This window comes from Eucyclogobius newberryi, unplaced genomic scaffold (assembly GCF_026437365.1).
Source record: "Eucyclogobius newberryi isolate DKJ021-1_F unplaced genomic scaffold, fEucNew1.0.hap1 SCAF_22, whole genome shotgun sequence".
In the NCBI taxonomy this organism is placed as follows: Eukaryota; Metazoa; Chordata; class Actinopteri; order Gobiiformes; family Gobiidae; genus Eucyclogobius; species Eucyclogobius newberryi.
This window is the reverse complement of record NW_027315857.1, coordinates 26,628,126-26,651,445: the sequence shown is the minus strand read 5'-3', so window position 1 is coordinate 26,651,445 and position 23,320 is coordinate 26,628,126. Positions and strand designations below refer to the sequence as shown.

At 49.5% G+C, this 23,320-nt stretch overlaps 1 protein-coding gene across 1 annotated transcript in view; it reads right to left on the bottom strand.

The window, feature by feature from the left end:
- Positions 1 to 23,320, bottom strand: part of tnfsf10l (TNF superfamily member 10, like) — an 89,397-nt gene that overhangs the window by 46,484 nt on the left and 19,593 nt on the right. The gene's annotated exons all lie outside the window — the stretch shown is intronic.

Genomic DNA, 23,320 nt, shown 5'->3' with positions numbered 1-23,320 from the left:
AAGCCAGGTGAACTCTAAAGAGCGAGAGGAGCGACTGTGAAGCCAGGTGAACTCTAAAGGAGCGAGAAGAGCGACTGTGAAGCCAGGTGAACTCTAAAGAGCGAGAGGAGCGACTGTTAAACCAGGTGAACTCTAAAGTACAAGAGGAACAAACGTGAATTCATCCCAGATTCAGAAACACATTTTCACTTCTACAGTGTCTTTACTTGTATATTGGCCCCTCCCCTTTGTGACACGCCCACACAGGCCGGGTTCAAAATATCGGCGACGTTTTCACAAAAACCTTGAGCTTTCATGTGTTTGGGGCCCACACAGAGGGGCCCACACAGAAGGGCCCACACAGAGGGGCACACACAGAGGCCGCCGTCCCGCCAGGCTCTGGAGATTCATAAAGCGCTGGAGCAGATCGGACACAGATTTACTGCCTGGTCGGCGCGCGGGAGGCTCGGGAAACGTCTCGCTCCGAAAACTCCACTAATGACCTCGCAGCGCAGCGCTCTGATCACCCGATTGTGCCGTAAACCTCCCGTTCGCTCCAGTTTACAGTAAATTACATAAAGCCGCTCTGAAGCCGTTCAGCGCGCGGATCTCTCCAAATGAGGAGAACCGCTTTTCACTGGGGCAAAAACATGACCTGTACAACGCGGTGACATTTAAAACAAGACTAAAACAAGCATTAGCATTACATCTTAACATGTTGCTGTGATTTTAGCGAGACTCAGCTCTGCAGGAAGTGGAGCTCCGCGTTTTTAAGGCAACAGGAACTCGCCGCTCAGTTTTTTGGAGAAAAGGGCCCAGTCGAGTGCCTCTCGTCCTTTTGTGGTCCGAAACGCGCTGAAAGGTCGTACGTTGCCGGCGTGTTCCGCTCCTCGCCGTATCTGTGCCACGGTTGCCACGCTCTCTGCAGAAAGTCTCAAACAGAACCATGTGCAAACACGCGCCGGGGTCTCTGCAGAAAGTCTCAAACAGAACCATGTGCAAACACGCGCCGGGTCTCTGCAGAAAGTCTCAAACAGAACCATGTGCAAACACGCGCCGGGTCTCTGCAGAAAGTCTCAAACAGAACCATGTGCAAACAAGCGCCGGGTCTCTGCAGAAAGTCTCAAACAGAACCATGTGCAAACACGCGCCGGGTCTCTGCAGAAAGTCTCAAACAGAACCATGTGCAAACACGCGCCGGGGTCTCTGCAGAAAGTCTCAAACAGAACCATGTGCAAACACGCGCCGGGTCTCTGCAGAAAGTCTCAAACAGAACCATGTGCAAACACGCGCCGGGTCTCTGCAGAAAGTCTCAAACAGAACCATGTGCAAACACGCGCCGGGTCTCTGCAGAAAGTCTCAAACAGAACCATGTGCAAACACGCGCCGGGTCTCTGCAGAAAGTCTCAAACAGAACCATGTGCAAACACGCGCCGGGTCTCTGCAGAAAGTCTCAAACAGAACCATGTGCAAACACGCGCCGGGTCTCTGCAGAAAGTCTCAAACAGAACCATGTGCAAACAAGCGCCGGGTCTCTGCAGAAAGTCTCAAACAGAACCATGTGCAAACACGCGCCGGGTCTCTGCAGAAAGTCTCAAACAGAACCATGTGCAAACACGCGCCGGGGTCTCTGCAGAAAGTCTCAAACAGAACCATGTGCAAACACGCGCCGGGTCTCTGCAGAAAGTCTCAAACAGAACCATGTGCAAACACGCGCCGGGTCTCTGCAGAAAGTCTCAAACAGAACCATGTGCAAACACGCGCCGGGTCTCTGCAGAAAGTCTCAAACAGAACCATGTGCAAACACGCGCCGGGTCTCTGCAGAAAGTCTCAAACAGAACCATGTGCAAACACGCGCCGGGTCTCTGCAGAAAGTCTCAAACAGAACCATGTGCAAACACGCGCCGGGTCTCTGCAGAAAGTCTCAAACAGAACCATGTGCAAACACACGCCGGGTCTCTGCAGAAAGTCTCAAACAGAACCATGTGCAAACACACGCCGGGTCTCTGCAGAACAAAAGATAAGAAACATGTGGGAGAAAGGACGGGAAGCGATCAATCAGACGTGTGATTGACACAAACTTAACTCATTTGTTCAGTTTTTATCCGTGACCTTAAGTTTAATCTGGGCAGGATTTAAACTTGGGCCTTAAACCTCGAGAACTGTGGAGACAGGAATGCTACTTTTAAACATAAAGATAGGATGAGCTGGTTCAAAATCCTTTCCAGAAGGTGGCGGACATTCCCCTTTTTAAATTGTCTACAAAACTACAGGAAGAAGAAGAAGTGAGAGGTTTGAAAACGTCCTATTGTTTAAAAACAAGTATTTCAGTCCAAAGTAGACTTAAACATTAAAAACTTATTACAAACTAGTATTAAATGTGTCTGTTTTGGTCACATTTAACGTTTAATTTTGTCGTCAAGTCTCCCAAAGCCGTAACACGTCGTTTGGTCTCATTAACAGTCGTGACCAATCGTTAAATCGTGATGTTTTTTCCCACAATGGTCGCGAAATCAAACGTTAAACGATGTTGGAAGACGACGTTCCGAGCGAAACGCGAGTCACAGAGCGTCCTGAGTCTCTCTGAGTCTCTCCGCCGGATAAAGAGACGTTTGTGTGTGGGATTTCCGTTCCCAGCTCGGGTGAAGCGTCTCGGGTGAAGCGTCTCGGGTGGAGCGGCGCTGGAGGCCGGAGCTGCTCCACATTCCTCTGTGACAGGTAAAGCTTCACCCGGGGCTTTTCTCACACCGATAACGAGCGTTTGTCATCGAAGGGCCAGAGTTCAGCCGGAGAGACTTTTGATACAAGAGCGAAACAAGCCAGAGTCTCTCTCGAGCGAGAAACAAGTGTCAAAACGAATCTCTCCAAAGCGTTAATTATGATCTACACAACAACGTGCAGGATATGACACACTTCACTTCAATGTGTGTTAAAAGTGTGTTAAATGTGTGTTAAATGTGTTAAAAGTGTGTTAAAAGTGTGTTAAATGTGTGTTAAAATGTGTGTTAAAAGTGTGTTAAATGTGTGTTAAATGTGTTAAAAGTGTGTTAAATGTGTGTTAAATGTGAGTTAAATGTGTGTTAAAAGTGTGTTAAATGTGTGTTAAAAGTGTTAAAAGTGTGTTAAATGTATGTTAAAAGTGTGTTAAATGTGTGTTAAAAGTGTGTTAAAATGTGTGTTAAAAGTGTGTTAAATGTGTGTTAAAAGTGTTAAAAGTGTGTTAAAAGTGTGTTAAAATGTGTGTTAAGTGTGTTAAATGTGTGTTAAAAGTGTGTTAAAAGTGTGTTAAATGTGTGTTAAATGTGTTAAAAGTGTGTTAAAAGTGTGTTAAAAGTGTTAAAAGTGTGTTAAATGTGTGTTAAAAGTGTTGAAAGTGTGTTAAAAGTGTGTTAAAAGTGTGTTAAATGTGTTAAATATGTGTTAAATGAGTGTTAAATGTGTTAAATATGTGTTAAATGTCTGTTAAATGTGTTAAATGTCTGTTAAATGTGTTAAATGTCTGTTAAATGTGTTAAATATGTGTTAAATGTGTGTTAAATGTGTTAAATATGTGTTAAATGTGTGTTAAATGTGTTAAATGTCTGTTAAATGTGTGTTGAAAGTGTGTTAAATGTGTGTTAAGTAGAAAATAATGGATAAAAAAGAAGAATTTGAGCATATCAAGTTAAAAACAGTGGTTATGGTCATCGAATAATCGTTACAAGCAGAAGTTTCAAGACTCAAACTGAAAATGAAAACGCTCTTTTTGTCTCTTTAAACGACTTTATTGTTTATCAGGTATTTTCCGGGCATTTTCCAGGTGTTTTTCAGGTGTTTTTCAGGTGTTTTTCAGGTGTCGGTGTAATCCCTCATTGGTCCAGGCGTGTTCTATAGTAGAAAAAGCTTCAGTTGTTTCATCTGGACTCAGTTTGAAAAAATAGACGTTTCGACTCTCATCCAAGAGTCATTGTCAATAAAAGAATTTAGATCGAGAACTCCGATATTAACACTGTTCTGTGGTAAGACCCGCCCAGTGGGAGGAGCCTTCCTGAAGTAGAAAGAGTTGTTTGTTTCAACAGAAACTCCCCCTTGTATCTACCGAGCCTATTCAGAATCTTAATGGGCTATTAGAATCCTCTTTGTCTTAGTGAGACCCTGGCTCACCCTGAGGACCTGAGGACATCTAAATGTCCTGGTCCTGGTCTTCTACCTTTCCAGGGGTTCAGTAACCCATTATAAATATCAGGAAGATTAAATCTTAGCCCTCCATTTCTGTTTAAAGAAGGTCTTTCTTTTTTTAACAAAAATAGCTTCCTTAACTCCTCTTTCAAACCATCTTTTCTCCTGCTTAAAACCTTCACCTCACCGTCTTCAAACGAGTGATTAGAGGCTTCAAGATGGAGATGCACGGCACTCTGAGGTCCTGAACTTGTATTTCTTCTGTGCTGATAAAGCCTCTTGTGTAGAGGCTGTTTAGTCTCACCTATGTAACGTTCTTTACAGCTTTCTTCACTGCATTGGATCGAATAAACTACATTGCTCTGTTTTTGAGTCAGCAACTTGTCCTTAGGGTGAACCAGTCTTTGTCTTAAAGTGTTTCCTGGTTTAAAATAAACAGGGACTTCGTGTTGTCTAAAAATTCTCTGCAGTTTTTCCGACAGGCCAGACACATAAGGGATAGAAACACCCTTCCTTCTCTGTTCAGTTTCCCTTTTGTCCTGCTTCTTGGTTCTCTTCACTCTGTTGAGAGCCCAAGCGGGGTAACCACAGGCTGAGAGGGCATTTCGGACATGTTTTTCCTCTTTCTTCTTGCCCTCTGAGCTGGTGGGCACACCTTGAGCTCTGTGTTGTAAGGTTCTGATCACACCCAGCTTGTGCTGTAGTGGGTGGTTGGAACCAAAGAGCAGATACTGGTCCGTGTGTGTAGGTTTCCTATATACTTCTATTTGGAGTTTCCCGTCCTCTCCTCTGATCGTGGAACAATCAAGAAAGGCCAAGCGATTCTCCTTAGCGTCTTCTCTTGTAAACCTGATATGTGGGTCCACAGCATTGATGTGATCAGAGAAGGTTTCCAGCTCTTGTTTCTTAATTGTTACAAAAGTATCATCGACATAGCGGAGCCACAGTTTTGGAGCTATGCCTGAGAATGAGGCCAGTGCCTTCTTCTCAAAGTGCTCCATGTACAGGTTGGCCACTGTGGGAGAGACGGGCGAGCCCATGGCACAGCCATGAATCTGTCTGTAAAATTGTCCCCGGAATTGAAAGTAAGTGGTGTTCAGACAGATGTCCAACAGTTTACATATGTGTTCAGGTGTCAGTTTGGTCCTTTCCTGTAGGGTGGTGTCTTCCTGCAGTCTGATCCTCACTGCTGCTACTGCATCAGAGGTCGGGATGCAGGTGAACAGGGACACAACATCATATGAAACCATGAGGTCATCTGGGTCCAGTTGGAGATGTTTCACTTTATCCACAAAGTTGTGCGTGTTTTCCACATGATGTACCGAATTCCCCACAAGCGGAGCCAATATAGTTGTTAAATGCTTGGCCACATTGTAAGTGATGGAATCTGTGCTGCACACTATGGGTCTGAGTGGAACCTCCTTTTTGTGTATTTTTGGAAGGCCATAAATGCAAGGCATGGCTTCACCAGGATACAGTCTGTAATACAGAGGCCGGTCTATCGCTTCCTCTTTTTCCAGCCTTTGTAAACAGTCTATCACTTTCTTCTTGTAGCCACTGGTCGGATCTCTTTTCAAGCGCTCGTATGTGGTCGTGTCCTCGAGGAGGGTGTGGACTTTGGCTTCGTAATCAGCTGCGTTGAGAATCACAGTGCAACGTCCCCTGTCTGCTGGGAGGATGTTGATGCTATGATCTTTTTCCAGTGCTGAAAGTGCTTTTCTCTCTTCAGATGTGATATTTGAAGGAGGTGGTTTGGCCTTTCTTGATTGTGCCACGATCAGAGGAGAGGACGGGAAACTCCAAATAGAAGTATATAGGAAACCTACACACACGGACCAGTATCTGCTCTTTGGTTCCAACCACCCACTACAGCACAAGCTGGGGGTGATCAGAACCTTACAACACAGAGCTCAAGGTGTGCCCACCAGCTCAGAGGGCAAGAAGAAAGAGGAAAAACATGTCCGAAATGCCCTCTCAGCCTGTGGTTACCCCGCTTGGGCTCTCAACAGAGTGAAGAGAACCAAGAAGCAGGACAAAAGGGAAACTGAACAGAGAAGGAAGGGTGTTTCTATCCCTTATGTGTCTGGCCTGTCGGAAAAACTGCAGAGAATTTTTAGACAACACGAAGTCCCTGTTTATTTTAAACCAGGAAACACTTTAAGACAAAAACTGGTTCACCCTAAGGACAAGTTGCCGACTCAAAAACAGAGCAATGTAGTTTATTCGATCCAATGCAGTGAAGAAAGTTGTAAAGAACGTTACATAGGTGAGACGAAACAGCCTCTACACAAGAGGCTTTATCAGCACAGAAGAAATACTAGTTCAGGACCTCAGAGTGCCGTGCATCTCCATCTTGAAGCCTCTAATCACTCGTTTGAAGACGGTGAGGTGAAGGTTTTAAGCAGGAGAAAAGATGGTTTGAGAGAGGAGTTAAGGAAGCTATTTTTGTTAAAAAAAGAAAGACCTTCTTTAAACAGAAATGGAGGGCTAAGATTTAATCTTCCTGGTATCTATAATGGAATACTGAACCCCTGGAAAGGTAGAGGACCAGGACCAGGACATTTAGATGCTAATCAGGTACTCAGGGTGAGCCAGGGTCTCACAAAGACAAAGAGGATTCTAATAGCCCATTAAGATTCTGAATAGGCTCGGTAGATACAAGGGGGGAGTTTCTGTTGAAACAAACAACTCTTTCTACTTCAGGAAGGCTCCGCCCAATGGGCGGGTCTTACCACAGAACAGTGTTAATATCGGAGTTCTCGATCTAAATTCTTTTATTGACAATGACTCTTGGATGAGAGTCGAAACGTCTATTTTTTCAAACTGAGTCCAGATGAAACAACTGAAGCTTTTTCTACTATGTGTTTTTCAGGTGTTTTTCCGGTGTTTTAAAGGCTTTTTTCAGGCGTTTTTGAGCTGCACAAACCCTCGATTCACCGTGAGATCGGCTGAATGCTCCGCTCCACAGACGCGGCGTTCTCTCAGCGTGGGCAGGTCCCGCTCGGGTCTCTAGCGTGGCCCGGCGTGAAAAACATCCTCCCTGCTTGGTTTCGCTCCAGAGTCCCGGCGTTATTGAGCGAACGGCGCGAGACTCGGGCGGGTTCTGCGGCGTGACCCGAGCGTTAGGGAGTGTGTGACGGATCATGGGAAGCAGTGCAGTCTGGGAGTTAAAAGAGATAAAAGAGGCCACACGTCAGCGCTCGTCTCCAACACAGATTAGGAAGAAGAAAAAAGGACAGAAGACGGATTTTCAAACGATGAAGTGGGTTTTTCAATCATTCCGACTCCGACAAACGATGAGTTCCAGTTTAACGTCTGAACTGTCACGTGTCCAGTCTTTTCTTCTCCCAATGAATCCACAAGCTCCTCCCACAGAGACAAGCTCCTCCCACAGAGACAAGCTCCTCCCACAGAGACACGCTCCTCCCACAGAGACACGCTCCTCCCACAGAGACAAGCTCCTCCCACAGAGACACTCTCCTCCCACAGAGATGAGCACACGCCTTTCTCTCCGTCGGGCGTTTTCTCTCTCGTAAACGGGATTCGTGAGTCGAGCGCTGCACCCAAACCGCCCGAATCAGACGCGAGCGCAAACGATCGGACGCTTTTTTTTTTCAATATCGCCGCGTTTTGTCTGTTTTTCGTCCAGGTCGTGAACCCTCTGGGGCCCGGACCTCCCACACTCGACCCAAACTCGACCCAAACTCAACCCACACTCGACCCAAACTCGACCCAAACTCTTCCCCGGGTGGAGCGGCTCGCGGCCCCAGCTGGTCCCCCCCCCTGACCGGGACTCACGAGCGACACATGGTTAAGACATTCAGAGCGATGATGTCAGTCTCCACGGGACTCGAAAGCTGTCGAGTTCTCGCTCGGACGGAGGAAGAAAGACGATAAAAGACGACAAAGTAATAAAGAGTTTGTGGCTTTATATTTAGGCTTTTACTGGGGTCAAAAGCAAAGGAGGAGGAGCAGGCCAAAGAGGAGGAGGAGCAGGCCAAAGAGGAGGAGGAGCAGGCCAAAGAGGAGGAGGAGCAGGCCAAAGAGGAGGAGGAGCAGGCCAAAGAGGAGGAGGAGGAACAAGCCAAAGAGGAGGAGGAGCAGGCCAAAGAGGAGGAGGAGCAGGCCAAAGAGGAGGAGGAGCAGGCCAAAGAGGAGGAGGAGGAACAAGCCAAAGAGGAGGAGGAGCAGGCCAAAGAGGAGGAGGAGCAAGCAAGGGAGAGAGAGAGAGAGAGGGAGATGAAGAGGAAAAGTGAGAGGAGGAAACATTGTGGGAGAGAGGGAGAAATAATAAGTGCAGTAATAAAAGTGGGAAGTTTAAAGTCATAAAGAAGACGAAAAAACTCTTCTTCTTCCTCCTCCTCCTCCTCCTCCTCCTCCTCCTCCTCCTCCTCCTCCTCTGAACACAAACAGTTCTTTTGTCTCTGAATTACAGACTCATTCTGGAGGATTAGGAAACTGAGAAGTTTCAGATCCGAGTCCTGGGAAAAGTCTCTGAGTCGTGAAACGAGTCTGAAGAAGAAGAAGAAGAAGAAGAAGAGAAACGCCACGAGAACCAGAATCAGCCACAACAAGAACCTCAACAACAGCCACAACAACAACCACAACAACAACAACAACAGCCACAACAACAACCACAACAACTTCAACCTCAACAACAACAACAACAACCACAACAACCTCAACAACAGCCACAACAACAACAACAACCTCAACAACAGCCACAACAACAACAACAACAACAACAACCACAACAACAGCCACAACAACAACAACCACAACAACTTCAACCACAACAACAGTCACAACAACAACAGCCACAACAACAACAACCACCACAACAACAGCCACAACAACAACAACCACAACAACTTCAACCTCAACAACAACAACAACAACCACAACAACCTCAACAACAGCCACAACAACAACAACAACCTCAACAACAGCCACAACAACAACAACAACAACAACAACAACAACCACAACAACAGCCACAACAACAACAACCACAACAACTTCAACCACAACAACAGTCACAACAACAACAGCCACAACAACAACAACCACCACAACAACAGCCACAACAACAACAACCACAACAACTTCAACCTCAACAACAACAACAACCACAACAAGAACCTCAACAACAGCCACAACAACCACAACAACTTCAACCTCAACAACAACAACCACAACAAGAACCTCAACAACAGCCACAACAACAACCACAACAACAACAACAACAGCCACAACAACAACCACAACAACTTCAACCTCAACAACAACAACAACAACCACAACAACCTCAACAACAGCCACAACAACAACAACAACCTCAACAACAGCCACAACAACAACAACAACAACAACAACAACAACAACCACAACAACAGCCACAACAACAACAACCACAACAACTTCAACCACAACAACAGTCACAACAACAACAGCCACAACAACAACAACCACCACAACAACAGCCACAACAACAACAACCACAACAACTTCAACCTCAACAACAACAACAACCACAACAAGAACCTCAACAACAGCCACAACAACCACAACAACTTCAACCTCAACAACAACAACCACAACAAGAACCTCAACAACAGCCACAACAACAACAACAACAACCACAACAACCTCAACAACAGCCACAGCCACAACAACAACCTCAACAACAGCCACAACAACAACAACCACAACAACAACAGCCACAACAACAACAACCACAACAACTTCAACCTCAACAACAACAACAACCACAACAAGAACCTCAACAACAGCCACAACAACAACAACCTCAACAACAGCCACAACAACAACAACCACCACAACAACAGCCACAACAACAACAACCACAACAACTTCAACCTCAACAACAACAACAACCACAACAAGAACCTCAACAACAGCCACAACAACAACAACCTCAACAACAGCCACAACAACAACAACCACAAAAAGAACCTCAACAACAGCTACAACAACAACAACAACAACAACAACAACCTCAACAACAGCCACAGCCACAACAAGAACCTCAACAACAGCCACAACAACAACAACAACAACCTTAAAAACAGCCACAACAACAACAAGAACCTCAACAACAGCCACAACAACAACAACAACCACCACCACAACAACAGCAGCAGCAACAGCCACAACAACAGTAACAACAGCAACAACAGCCACAACAACAACAACCTCAACAACAACAACAACAACAACAACACACTGCAAAATAATCAGATCAAATATAAAACATAAAAATACATACAATAATACAATTTAGAAAAAATAAATAAATAAATAAATTAGACTGTGCAACTGCGCAAACCCCCTCACTAGGCCGAGTTACAGCTCAGGTCTGTGGAGAGGGGAGACTCTCCTCACTGCAAGAATAAATGTATTACAAGATATTTTGAGCAATAAAAACTCTTCACAGAAATGCTTTAATGCTTTAATGCTTTAATGCTTTAATGCTTTACTGCGGAACATCTCCATGGAGACCGGTATGACCAGGTATAGGACACATTGTACTTTACGTGTCAAGTTATTTGCGACATTTCGAGTTTTACATTTTTAGAGCAAACGATACAATATTTTGTTTTAAATCGCAAATCTCCATGGCAACGGCCCTAATTTCCCTCCACTCCCGAAGCGCCCGGCTTGTTACGGCGTCACAACACGACAGGTTATCACAACAACGCGACAGGGCATCACAACGCGACAGGGCATCAAAACAACGCGACAGGGCATCACAACAACGCGACAGGGGATCACAACGCGACAGGGCATCACAACAACACGACAGGGCATCACAACGCGACAGGGCGTCACAACGCGACAGGGCGTCACAACGCGACAGGGCGTCACAACGCGACAGGGCGTCACAACGCGACAGACAGGGCATCACAACGTGGCAGGGCGTCACAACAACGCGACAGGGGATCACAACAACGCGACAGGGGATCACAACAACGCAACAGGGGATCACAACAACGCGACAGGGCATCACAACAACGCGACAGGGGATCACAACAACGCGACAGGGGATCACAACGCGACAGGGTATCACAACAACTCGACAGGGCATCACAACGCGACACAGGGCATCACAACACGATAGGATGTCACAACGCGACAGGGCGTCACAACGCGACAGGGCGTCACAACGCGACAGGGCGTCACAACAACGCGACAGGGCATCACAACGCGACACAGGGCATCACAACAACGCGACAGGGCATCACAACAATGCGACAGGGGATCACAACGCGACAGGGCATCACAACAACGCGACAGGGCATCACAACGCGACACAGGGCATCACAACAACGCGACAGGGCATCACAACAATGCGACAGGGGATCACAACGCGACAGGGCATCACAACAACGCGACAGGGCATCACAACGCGACACAGGGCATCACAACACGATAGGATGTCACAACGCGACAGGGCGTCACAACGCGACAGGGCATCACAACGCGACACAGGGCATCACAACACGATAGGATGTCACAACGCGACAGGGCCTCACAACGCGACAGGGCGTCACAACGCGACAGGGCGTCACAACGCGACAGACAGGGCATCACAACACGACAGGGCATCACAACAACGCGACAGGGCATCACAACAGGACAGGGCATCACAACAACGCGACAGGGCATCACAACAGGACAGGGCATCACAACGCGACAGGGCATCACAACGCGACAGGGCGTCACAACGCGACAGGGCGTCACAACCGCGACAGGGCGTCACAACGCGACAGGGCGTCACAACGCAACAGGGCGTCACAACGCGACAGGGCATCACAACGCGACAGGGCATCAAAACACGACAGGGCATCACAACGCGACAGGGCATCACAACAACGCGACAGGGCATCACAACGCGACACAGGGCATCACAACACGATAGGATGTCACAACGCGACAGGGCGTCACAACGCGACAGGGCGTCACAACGCGACAGGGCGTCACAACGCGACAGGGCGTCACAACAACGCGACAGGGCATCACAACGCGACACAGGGCATCACAACGCGACACAGGGCATCACAACAATGCGACAGGGGATCACAACGCGACAGGGCATCACAACAACGCGACAGGGCATCACAACGCGACACAGGGCATCACAACAACGCGACAGGGCATCACAACAATGCGACAGGGGATCACAACGCGACAGGGCATCACAACAACGCGACAGGGCATCACAACGCGACACAGGGCATCACAACACGATAGGATGTCACAACGCGACAGGGCGTCACAACGCGACAGGGCATCACAACAACGCGACAGGGCATCACAACAATGCGACAGGGGATCACAACGCGACAGGACGTCACAACAACGCGACAGGCCATCACAACGCGACACAGGGCATCACAACACGATAGGATGTCACAACGCAACAGGGCGTCACAACAACGCGACAGGGGATCACAACAACGCGACAGGGCATCACAACGCGACACAGGGCATCACAACAACGCGACAGGGCATCACAACAATGCGACAGGGGATCACAACGCGACAGGGCATCACAACAACGCGACAGGGCATCACAACAACGCGACAGGGCATCACAACGCGACACAGGGCATCACAACACGATAGGATGTCACAACGCGACAGGGCGTCACAACGCGACAGGGCATCACAACAACGCGACAGGGCATCACAACGCGACACAGGGCATCACAACAACGCGACAGGGCATCACAACAATGCGACAGGGGATCACAACGCGACAGGGCATCACAACAACGCGACAGGGCATCACAACGCGACACAGGGCATCACAACACGATAGGATGTCACAACGCGACAGGACGTCACAACAACGCGACAGGGCATCACAACGCGACACAGGGCATCACAACACGATAGGATGTCACAACGCAACAGGGCGTCACAACAACGCGACAGGGGATCACAACAACGCGACAGGGCATCACAACGCGACAGGGCATCTGCGGCGAGGTTCTTTTCTCATCTTGCACAATCGCAGCGTTCTTGCTTTTCTTTCTTTTACGTTCAGACCTCTGCTGGAGGAGAAAAACCTGTTGGACATTAAGCAAAGGGGAAATGTAAGAAATGAGCTGGAGCCGGGCCAGAGGAACCCGTCAAACCACATTCAAGCGCTCTGCTTTTTACAGCCGCACAAATGAAACACGTAAATCTGCAACATGAAAGCAAAAGAGGCGAGCGAGACAACAACGCTCGAGCGGCCTGTGCCACATTTGTACACGTGAAGTCACATGTGTCTTTCCTCGGTACAGGTGAATCGCAAAAGCATTTATTCAGCTGAAAATGAGATCACAGCACTTCCTCTGCATCTAAATATAGAGCGTTTTATCTCTGAGAAGAATAAAGTCCACCGTTAGCACGTTAGCATGTTAGCTATGTTTGTTAGCTGTACAGATATATTGCAAAAGCATTTATTCAGGTGAAAATGAGACCACAGCACTTTATCTGTGTCTAAATAGAACGTGTTTTACTCTACGAAAAGCGGGAAATCCACCGTTAGCATGTTAGCACGTTAGCATGTTAGCATTGTTTGTTGTCTTGACCACTGTAAACCTCAGAGACGAGTGAAAAGTGCCTCTAAACTCCTGATGTTTGTGACGAGTTCAACGTGAGTTTTTTTTTTCACGTTTCAAAACAGTAAAAATCTGTTACTTTAAGATAATAAAACTCAAGTACTGAACAACTTACGATGCTGATTTATGATTTAATGTGTAACACTTTAATAAAACCATTTGAATTAATAATTCAGTGTTTGTTCGTGCTTTAGTGAAGCTAATTCATATGTTTATGTAATTAGGCAGAGAAACTATTAAATAAGATAAGATATTCCTTTATTGTCCACACATGGGGAAATTTCGGTGTTGCAACGCAGTAGATAGAGAGGAAAAGGATAAATAACTTACAGGAAGTTTGAAAAAAACACTCTTAATAGAAGAACTCTTATAAACAAAACAAAAAACTAAAAAATAAAGCACAAAATCTGGTATTTTCAAAGGAGAAAGACAAAATGAGACAAAGTAAATCAGATCTGACGAGACACAGAACACACCGCGAGAAAAGAAGCAACACTTTTACTCGAGTAAATGTTACACCGTCAAACATATTTCTCACGTTGAAGCAAAAGTGTATAATTTGTACAAAAGGTTTCTGTCACGAGCCGACGTTTCCCGCTGTATTTCTCGGCGGTGGTTTGAGCTTTTATTGCGTCGATAACCTGCGAACAACAACGCGACGGCAGCTCCAGGCGCTAACGCCCCTAAATCATCTCGAGTCGTCCAAGCACCTCGTAAAAACAGGGAACGCTAAACCTGTCCAAGATCACGTCCTGCTACGCTAACGCAGCTGCGGAGGACAAAGTGAGGACAAAGAGAGACTAAAATGAGACTAAAGTGAGGCCAACGTAGGGCCAAAGAGAGCCCAAAGTGAGGCCAAAGAGAGACTAAAGAGAGACTAAAATGAGACTAAAGTGAGGCTAAAGTGAGGCCAAAGAGAGACTAAAGAGAGACTAAAATGAGACTAAAGTGAGGCTAAAGTGAGGCCAAAGAGAGACTAAAGAGAGACTAAAATGAGACTAAAGTGAGGCTAAAGTGAGGCCAAAGAGAGACTAAAATGAGACTAAAATGAGACTAAAGTGAGACTAAAATGAGACTAAAGTGAGGCTAAAGTGAGGCCAGAGTAAGGCCAGAGTGAGGCCAAAGAGAGACTAAAGAGAGACTAAAATGAGACTAAAGTGAGGCTAAAGTGAGGCCAGAGTGAGGCCAAAGAGAGACTAAAATGAGACTAAAGTGAGGCTAAAGTGAGGCCAAAGAGAGACTAAAATGAAACTAAAGTGAGGCTAAAGTGAGGCCAAAGAGAGACTAAAATGAGACTAAAGTAAGGCCAACGTAGGGCTAAAGTGAGACCAAAGTGAGGCCAGCGTAGGGCCAGAGTGAGACTAAAGTGAGATAAAGTGAGGCCAGAGTGAGGCAAAAGTGAGGTCGAAGTGAGACCAAAGAGAGGCAAAAATGAGGTAAAAATGAGACCAAATAGAAGACAAAGTGAGGACAAAGTGCCGATCTCGGCAATTCACAAAAATCCATGTGTGTGGCTAAAAACAACAAAAAGCTGAAGTGTTTTTGTCACTCGCGGTTCCGTTTTGTCGCTCATTGGACCCTTTGTTTGTCACTTTGACTTGTTTGTTTATTCCATTTTTGGTCTTTTTTGCCAACTTTTGTCTCTTTTAAAATCACTTTTTGTCGAGTCTTTGTACATTTTTTGTCGCTTTCATCGTTCGGTGACGCGAGCAGATCTGCGACGCCACTATTTATTCCATCGCTTTTCCCTTGCCGCGACTGGCCTCTCCTCTCCACAGAGCCGACCCGTACCCTGACCCTTGTCCTTCCCGGAACATTCCAAAGTGATAACAGGCAGTTCCTCCACTTTTTACCATTTGTGAGCGTCGTCGTCAGAGGATCCGTCTGGGGCCCACACCTACACGATCTGCTGTTTCTTAATCCTGTTTGTTTGCGCGAGCTCCGAGGGGAGATTCCTTTGCCGCGCGGCGCGAGGGGGAAAATGAACCCGCCCGGAGACGCTGCGAGGGAGTGGGCCGAGCGCTTCCCAGAGACGTTTGAGAACACTGAACAGACACCGGGCGGCCACTGCCAAAAGCCCTCGCACCGCCTCAGCCCGCGCCAACGCTAACTCCGAGCAGGAATCCGAGACGGCCAAGCTGCGAGTCAGAGCGCTGGGCCTCGACTCCTCCGGGCCTCGCCTGACAGAACCGCTTTGGCTCAACGTCCCGGCGCTGGAGGTGGTGATTGACCTCCAGAGCGGGGAAACCATAACAAACAAGAACCGCACGAAAACGACCCGAAAAAGGGCAATTCGCTGCTTGGCCGGCGAGATCACAACGTCTGTTTCAGTTAGAAATAATCTCTCTCTCCGCGCCGGCTCCGCTTCCAACGTTTCTGAGCCGTGTGCGAGCCAGTCAGAATGAGCCAGAATCAGAGTGAGCCAGAGTCAGAGTCAGAGTGAGCCAGAGTCAGAGTGAGTCAGAGTCAGAATGAGCCAGAATCAGAGTGAGCCAGAGTCAGAGTCAGAGTGAGTCAGAGTCAGAGTGAGCCAGAGTCAGAATGAGCCAGAATCAGAGTGAGCCAGAGTCAGAGTCAGAGTGAGTCAGAGTCAGAGTGAGCCAGAGTCAGAATGAGCCAGAGTCAGAATGAGCCAGAGTCAGAATGAGCCAGAGTCAGTGTGAGCCAGAGTCAGAATGAGCCAGAGTCAGAATGAGTCAGAGTCAGAGTGAGTCAGAGTCAGTGTGAGTCAGAGTCAGTGTGAGCCAGAGTCAGAGTGAGCCAGAGCCAGAGTCAGAATGAGCCAGAGTCAGAATGAGCCAGAGTCAGAATGAGCCAGAGTCAGTGTGAGTCAGAGTCAGAGTGAGTCAGAGTCAGAGTGAGTCAGAGTGAAGGTTTTTGTCTTTGACTCTTTTGTCTCGTGTTTAAAGCTAAAATAACGGAGTCGTCCAAATGTCAAAACAGAACGTGATTTAAACGACCAGGAAAGAGATAAAAGGACGTGAGAAAAAGGAGGGAATGAAATAAGAACTAAACCAGGACTAAGACAGATCTAAAGTGCAGCTTTTCCTGGTTTTGATTCCTCCGGCAGTAAAAACACCAGTGTCGGACTAAACACAGAGCTGACCAGTAAAACGCTACAGAAAAACATCGGCACTAGAACACGGTTGCCATGGACACCGGGGCCTGGCGTTTGGACGATGTGGAGCAGAATAAAGTCGACCTAAAGCGCTGCAGTTTGAACATTCTTGGCTCGGAGTGGTTTCCTCGGCGACGGCTCTTTCCTTTGTAAACCAGGAACACGTGTCTTTTCTCCTCGCTCCCGCCTCTTCCCCTCGTTCTCTCTCGCACGCTTGTCACTCTTGGACGGCGGCCAGTTCAAACACCGCCGCATAAAGACGGGCGGAGCTGCGACGCAGACAATGAGGCGTTTTTTAAGTTCAGAATAAGACCTCGCGGGCGATGGTCGGCGATAAAGCGGCGGCGCGCTCATTGTGGCCATGTTTTTACAGGCGGTATCTCTCGCTCGAGCGGCACGGAACAATAAAAGCGCTCGGAGCGGCTTTGTGAGGGCCGAAAGGTCAAAGGGGAGCGGAAACACTTTACTCTTTTCAGTAGCTTTTCGCGTCAACAAAGCGAGCGCTGTTTCACGTGCTTCATAAATCAGGCTCGAGCTGGTTTGATGCGAGTTTAACCTTTCAATGTCAAGATTTAGAATGATGTGTGTTTATTATTCCATATTATGCTAACTTTGGCCCTTTTGTTTCGCTAACTTTGGCCCTTTTGTTTCGCTAACTTTGGCCCTTTTGTTTCGCTAACTTTGGCCTGTTTCGCTAACTTTAGCCCTTTTGTCTGACTAGCTTTGTCAGTCCGTTCTTCACTTGTGACACATCGTTGACTTCGAGCAGAGAAAACGACAGTGGATCAGATTTTGTGCTGGGACGAGATCGATGTGTTTGTCAAACGCTCAGAGACATGATCGTGTTAAAGTGTGAGGTTCAGTTTAAAGGTCTCTGTCTCCCTCTGCCTCGCGTCTCTGTCTCTCTCGCATCTCTGTCTCTCTTGGCCTCACGTCTCCGTCTCCCTCTGCCTCGCGTCTCTGTCTCCCTCGGCCTCGCGTCTCTGTCTCTCTCGCATCTCTGTCTCTCTTGGCCTCGTGTCTCTGTCTCCCTCGGCCTCGCGTCTCTGTCTCTCTTGGCCTCGCGTCTCTGTCTCTCTTGGCCTCGCGTCTCTGTCTCTCTCGGCCTCGTGTCTCTGTCTCTCTCGGCCTCGCGTCTCTGTCTCTCTCGCATCTCTGTCTCTGTCTCTCTCGGCCTCGCGTCTCTGTCTCTCTCGCATCTCTGTCTCTCTTGGCCTCGCGTCTCTGTCTCTCTCGCATCTCTGTCTCTCTTGGCCTCCCGTCTGTCTCCCGCGGCCTCGCGTCTGTCTCTCTCGGCCTCGCGTCTCTGTCTCTCTCGGCCTCGCGTCTCCGTCTCTCTCGGCCTCGCGTCTCTGTCTCTCTTGGCCTCACGTCTCTGGCTCTCTTGGCCTCGCGTCTCTCTTGGCCTCACGTCTCTGTCTCTCTCGGCCTCGCGTCTCTGTCTCCCTCGGCCTCGCGTCTCTGTCTCTCTCGGCCTCGCGTCTCTGTCTCCCTCGGCCTCGCGTCTCTGTCTCTCTCGCGTCTCTGTCTCTCTCGCGTCTCTGTCTCTCTTGGCCTCACGTCTCTGTCTCTCTCGGCCTCGCGTCTCTGTCTCTCTTGGCCTCACGTCTCTGTCTCTCTTGGCCTCACGTCTCTGTCTCTCTCGGCCTCGCGTCTCTGTCTCTCTTGGCCTCACGTCTCTGTCTCTCTCAGCCTCGCGTCTCTGTCTCTCTTGGCCTCGCGTCTCTGTCTCTCTTGGCCTTGCGTCTCTGTCTCCCTCGGGCTCGCATCTCTGTCCCTCTCGCCCTCGCGTCTCTGTCTCTCTCTGCCTCGCGTCTCTGTCCCTCTCGGCCTCGCGTCTCTGTCTCTCTCGCGTCTCTGTCTCTCTTGGCCTCACGTCTCTGTCTCTCTTGGCCTCACGTCTCTGTCTCTCTTGGCTACACGTCTCTCTCGCCTTCGCGTCTCTGTCTCTCTCGCCCTCGTGTCTCCGTCTCTCTCGCTCCAGGACACACTTCGGTAAGTGCAGGTAATAAAGTTCAGCTTCTGCGGCCGAGTTGAGTCATCTCCCTGCGGCGGCCTAACTCCGCCTGTCAATCATTTCCAGACGTATGAACTCGTCTAAACGCCACACGTGGTTCTTCTGTCGTCCCAAGTCGAAGCGCAAAGGCTCCGCCGTTGTTCAAAGGACGGACGCACCTTTTCTTTAAGCTAATGGCGTTGCCTCGTCAAAAACGCCGCCAAACTTTGGCTTCATTAACGCTGGCTTGATTCATCCCGAGCCTCGCAAATCGCTCCGTTTCAATTGTCCTCGGGTCCTTTTTGAAGTCCATAAACCGTCACCGGACTAGAAAATGCAAATCCCAAAGTGACAACAAGCAGGTTTAAACCTAGAATATCCATCCATCCATCCATCTTCTGCCGCTTTATCCGGGGCCGGGTCGCGGGGGCAGCAGTCTGAGCAGGGACTCCCAGACTTCCTTCTCCCCAGACACTTCCTCTAACTCCTCCGGGGGGATCCTGAGGCGTTCCCAGGCCAGCCGAGAGACATAGTCTCTCCAGCGTGTCCTGGGTCTTCCCCGGGGCCTCTTCCCGGTGGGACATGTCTGAAACACCTCCCGAGGGAGGCGCCCAGGAGGCTCCGGAACAGATGCCCGAGCCACCTCAGCTGGCTCCTCTCGACGTGGAGGAGCAGCGGCTCTACTCCGAGCTCCCCCCGTGTGGCCGAGCTCCTCACCTTATCTCTAAGGGCCCAGCCACACGGCGGAGGAAACTCATTTCGACCGCTTGTATCCGCGATCTTGTTCTTTCGGTCACTACCCAAAGCTCATGACCATAGGTGAGGTCAGAACGTAGAGCGACCGGTAAATCCAGAGCTTTGCCTTTCGGCTCAGCTCCCTCTTCACCACAACAGTCCGATGCAGCGACTGCATCACTGCAGCCGCTGCACCGATCCGCCTGTCGATCTCCCGCTCCATCCTTCCCTCACTCGTGAACAAGACCCCGAGATACTTAAACTCCTCCACTTGGGGCAAGGACACCCCACCCACCTGAAGAGGGCAAGCCACCTTTTTCCGGTCGAGAACCATGGCCTCAGATTTGGAGCTGATTCTCATCCCAGCCGCTTCACACTCGGCTGCAAACCGTCCCAGTGCATGTTGCAGGTCCGGGTTTGATGGAGCCATCAGGACAACATCGTCTGCAAACAGCAGAGATGAGATCCTGTGGTCCCCAAACCGGACACCCTCCGACCCCTGACTGCGCCTAGAAATTCTGTCCATAAAAACTATGAACAGAACCGGTGACAAAGGGCAGCCCTGGCGGAGTCCAACATGCACTGGGAACAGGTCTGACTTACTGCCGGCAATGCGAACACAGCTCCTGCCCCGGTCATACAGGGACCGGACAGCCCTGAGCAAAGGGCCCCGGACCCCGTACTCCCGAAGCCTCTCCTTCCCTTCCCTCCTCCTTTCTCCTTCCTCTCCTTGAACCGACACCTTAACGTGGTGGAGGGGTTTGAGTGCCCGAATGATCCCGGGAGCTATGTTGTCGGGGGCTTCATGCCCCTGGTAGGGTCTCCCAAGGCAAACAGGTCCTAGGTGACGGGTCAGACAAAGATCGGTTCAGAAGCCCCCTATGATGACAACACGAACAAGGCAGTTTACGTCGCCCGGATCGGCGTCACCGGGGCCCTATCCTGGAGCCAGGCCTGGGATGGGTGCTCCATGGCGAGCGCCTGGTGGCCGGGTCTTACCCCACGGGGCCCGGCCGGGCACAGCCCGAAAGAGCGACGTGGGGCCGCCCTCCCGTGGGCCCACCACCCGCAGGAGGATCCATAAGGGGCCGGTGCAGAGAGATCTGGGCGGCAGTCGACGGCAGGGGCCTCGGCGACCAGATCTCCAGACAGAGAGACTAACTCTGGGGACATGGAATGTCACCTCGCTGGGGGGGAAAGAGCCTGAGCTTGTGCGGGAGGTTGAGCGATACCGACTAGATATAGTCGGCCTCACCTCCACGCACAGTTTTGGCTCTGGAACCCATCTCCTCGAGAGGGGCTGGACGCTCCACTTCTCTGGTGTTGCCCGCGGGGAGAGGCGGCGGGCTGGTGTGGGCTTATAGCCCCTCAGCTCAGCCGCCACGTGTTGGAGTTTACCCCGGTGAACGAGAGGGTCGCGTCCCTCCGCCTTCGGGTGGGGGACAGGTCTCTCACTGTTGTGGCGGCCTACGGGCCGAACAGCAGTGCAGAGTACCCGGCCTTCTTGGAGTCCTTGGGAGGGGTACTGGACAGTGCACCGACCGGGGACTCCGTTGTTCTACTGGGGGACTTCAACGCCCACGTGGGCAATGACAGTGACACCTGGAGAGGGGTGATCGGGAAGAACGGCTTCCCCGATCTGAACCCGAGCGGTGTTCAGTTATTGGACTTCTGTGCTAGCCACGGATTGTCCATAACGAACACCATGTTCAAGCACAAGGGTGTTCATCAGTGCACGTGGCACCAGGACACCCTAGGCCGGAGGTCAATGATCGACTTTGTTGTCGTGTCATCAGACCTCCGGCCGCGTGTCTTGGACACTCTGGTGAAGAGAGGGGCGGAGCTGTAGAGCACCACCTGGTGGTGAGTTGGATCCGCTGGCGGAGGAGGAAGCCGGACAGACTTGGCAGACCCAAGCGCATTGTGAGGGTCTGTTGGGAACGTCTAGTGGAGCCCTCTGTCAGTAGGGTATTCAACTCGCACCTCCGGGAGAGCTTCTCCCATGTCCCGGGGGAGGCTGGGGACATTGAGTCCGAGTGGACCATGTTCTCCGCCTCCATTGTTGATGCGGCTGCGCGGAGCTGTGGTCGCAAGGTCTCCGGTGCCTGTCGTGGCGGCAAACCCCGAACCCGGTGGTGGACACCGGAAGTAAGGGATGCCGTCAGACTGAACGTAGAATATGTCATATGTAAAGCCCTGAACACAATGCCGGATATTTTTGCCGGATTTGTTTCTCCACGAGGCGTTTAGATGCTCGTGAGCGATTCTGAAGTTCATGAAAACCATAAAACACCAGCAGAATCAGATTTTAAAAGTGCGCAAAAGTCAACCGCTTCTGAAACATGACTCAAATATTCCGTGTCGGGAGTTCGTGCTTTTCCCGCCGGCGTCTTTAAAGATGGTGACGAATAAAATCCAATCCCGGAAATGCGTGTGTTTTCTTTGAACGTGCAGCGGAACGGCCCAAAGCCACGTCCGAGTCACGAGGAGCAGAACCCGAGCCTCCATCAGCATGATGTCACCTCCATCAACATGATGTCACCTCCATCAACATGATGTCACCTCCATCAACATGATGTCACCTCCATTAACATGATGTCACCTCCATTAACATGATGTCACCTCCATCAACATGATGTCACCTCCATCAGCATGATGTCACCTCCATCAACATGATGTCACCTCCATCAACATGATGTCACCTCCATCAGCATGATGTCACCTCCATCAGCATGATGTCACCTCCATCAGCATGATGTCACCTCCATCAACATGATGTCACCTCCATCAACATGATGTCACCTCCATTAACATGATGTCACCTCCATTAACATGATGTCACCTCCATCAACATGATGTCACCTCCATCAACATGATGTCACCTCCATCAGCATGATGTCACCTCCATCAGCATGATGTCACCTCCATCAACATGATGTCACCTCCATCAACATGATGTCACCTCCATCAGCATGATGTCACCTCCATCAGCATGATGTCACCTCCATCAGCATGATGTCACCTCCATCAGCATGATGTCACCTCCATCAGCATGATGTCACCTCCATCAGCATGATGTCACCTCCATCAACATGATGTCACCTCCATTAACATGATGTCACCTCCAACAGCATGATGTCACCTCCATCAGCATGATGTCACCTCCATCAGCATGATGTCACCTCCATCAACATGATGTCACCTCCATCAACATGATGTCACCTCCATCAACATGATGTCACCTCCATCAGCATGATGTCACCTCCATCAGCATGATGTCACCTCCATCAGCATGATGTCACCTCCATCAGCATGATGTCACCTCCATCAACATGATGTCACCTCCATCAACATGATGTCACCTCCATTAACATGATGTCACCTCCATCAGCATGATGTCACCTCCATCAACATGATGTCACCTCCATCAGCATGATGTCACCTCCATTAACATGATGTCACCTCCATCAGCATGATGTCACCTCCATCAACGTGATGTCACCTCCATCAACATGATGTCACCTCCATCAACATGATGTCACCTCCATCAGCATGATGTCACCTCCATCAGCATGATGTCACCTCCATCAACATGATGTCCCCTCCATCAACATGATGTCACCTCCATCAACATGATGTCACCTCCATCAGCATGATGTCACCTCCATCAACATGATGTCACCTCCATTAACATGATGT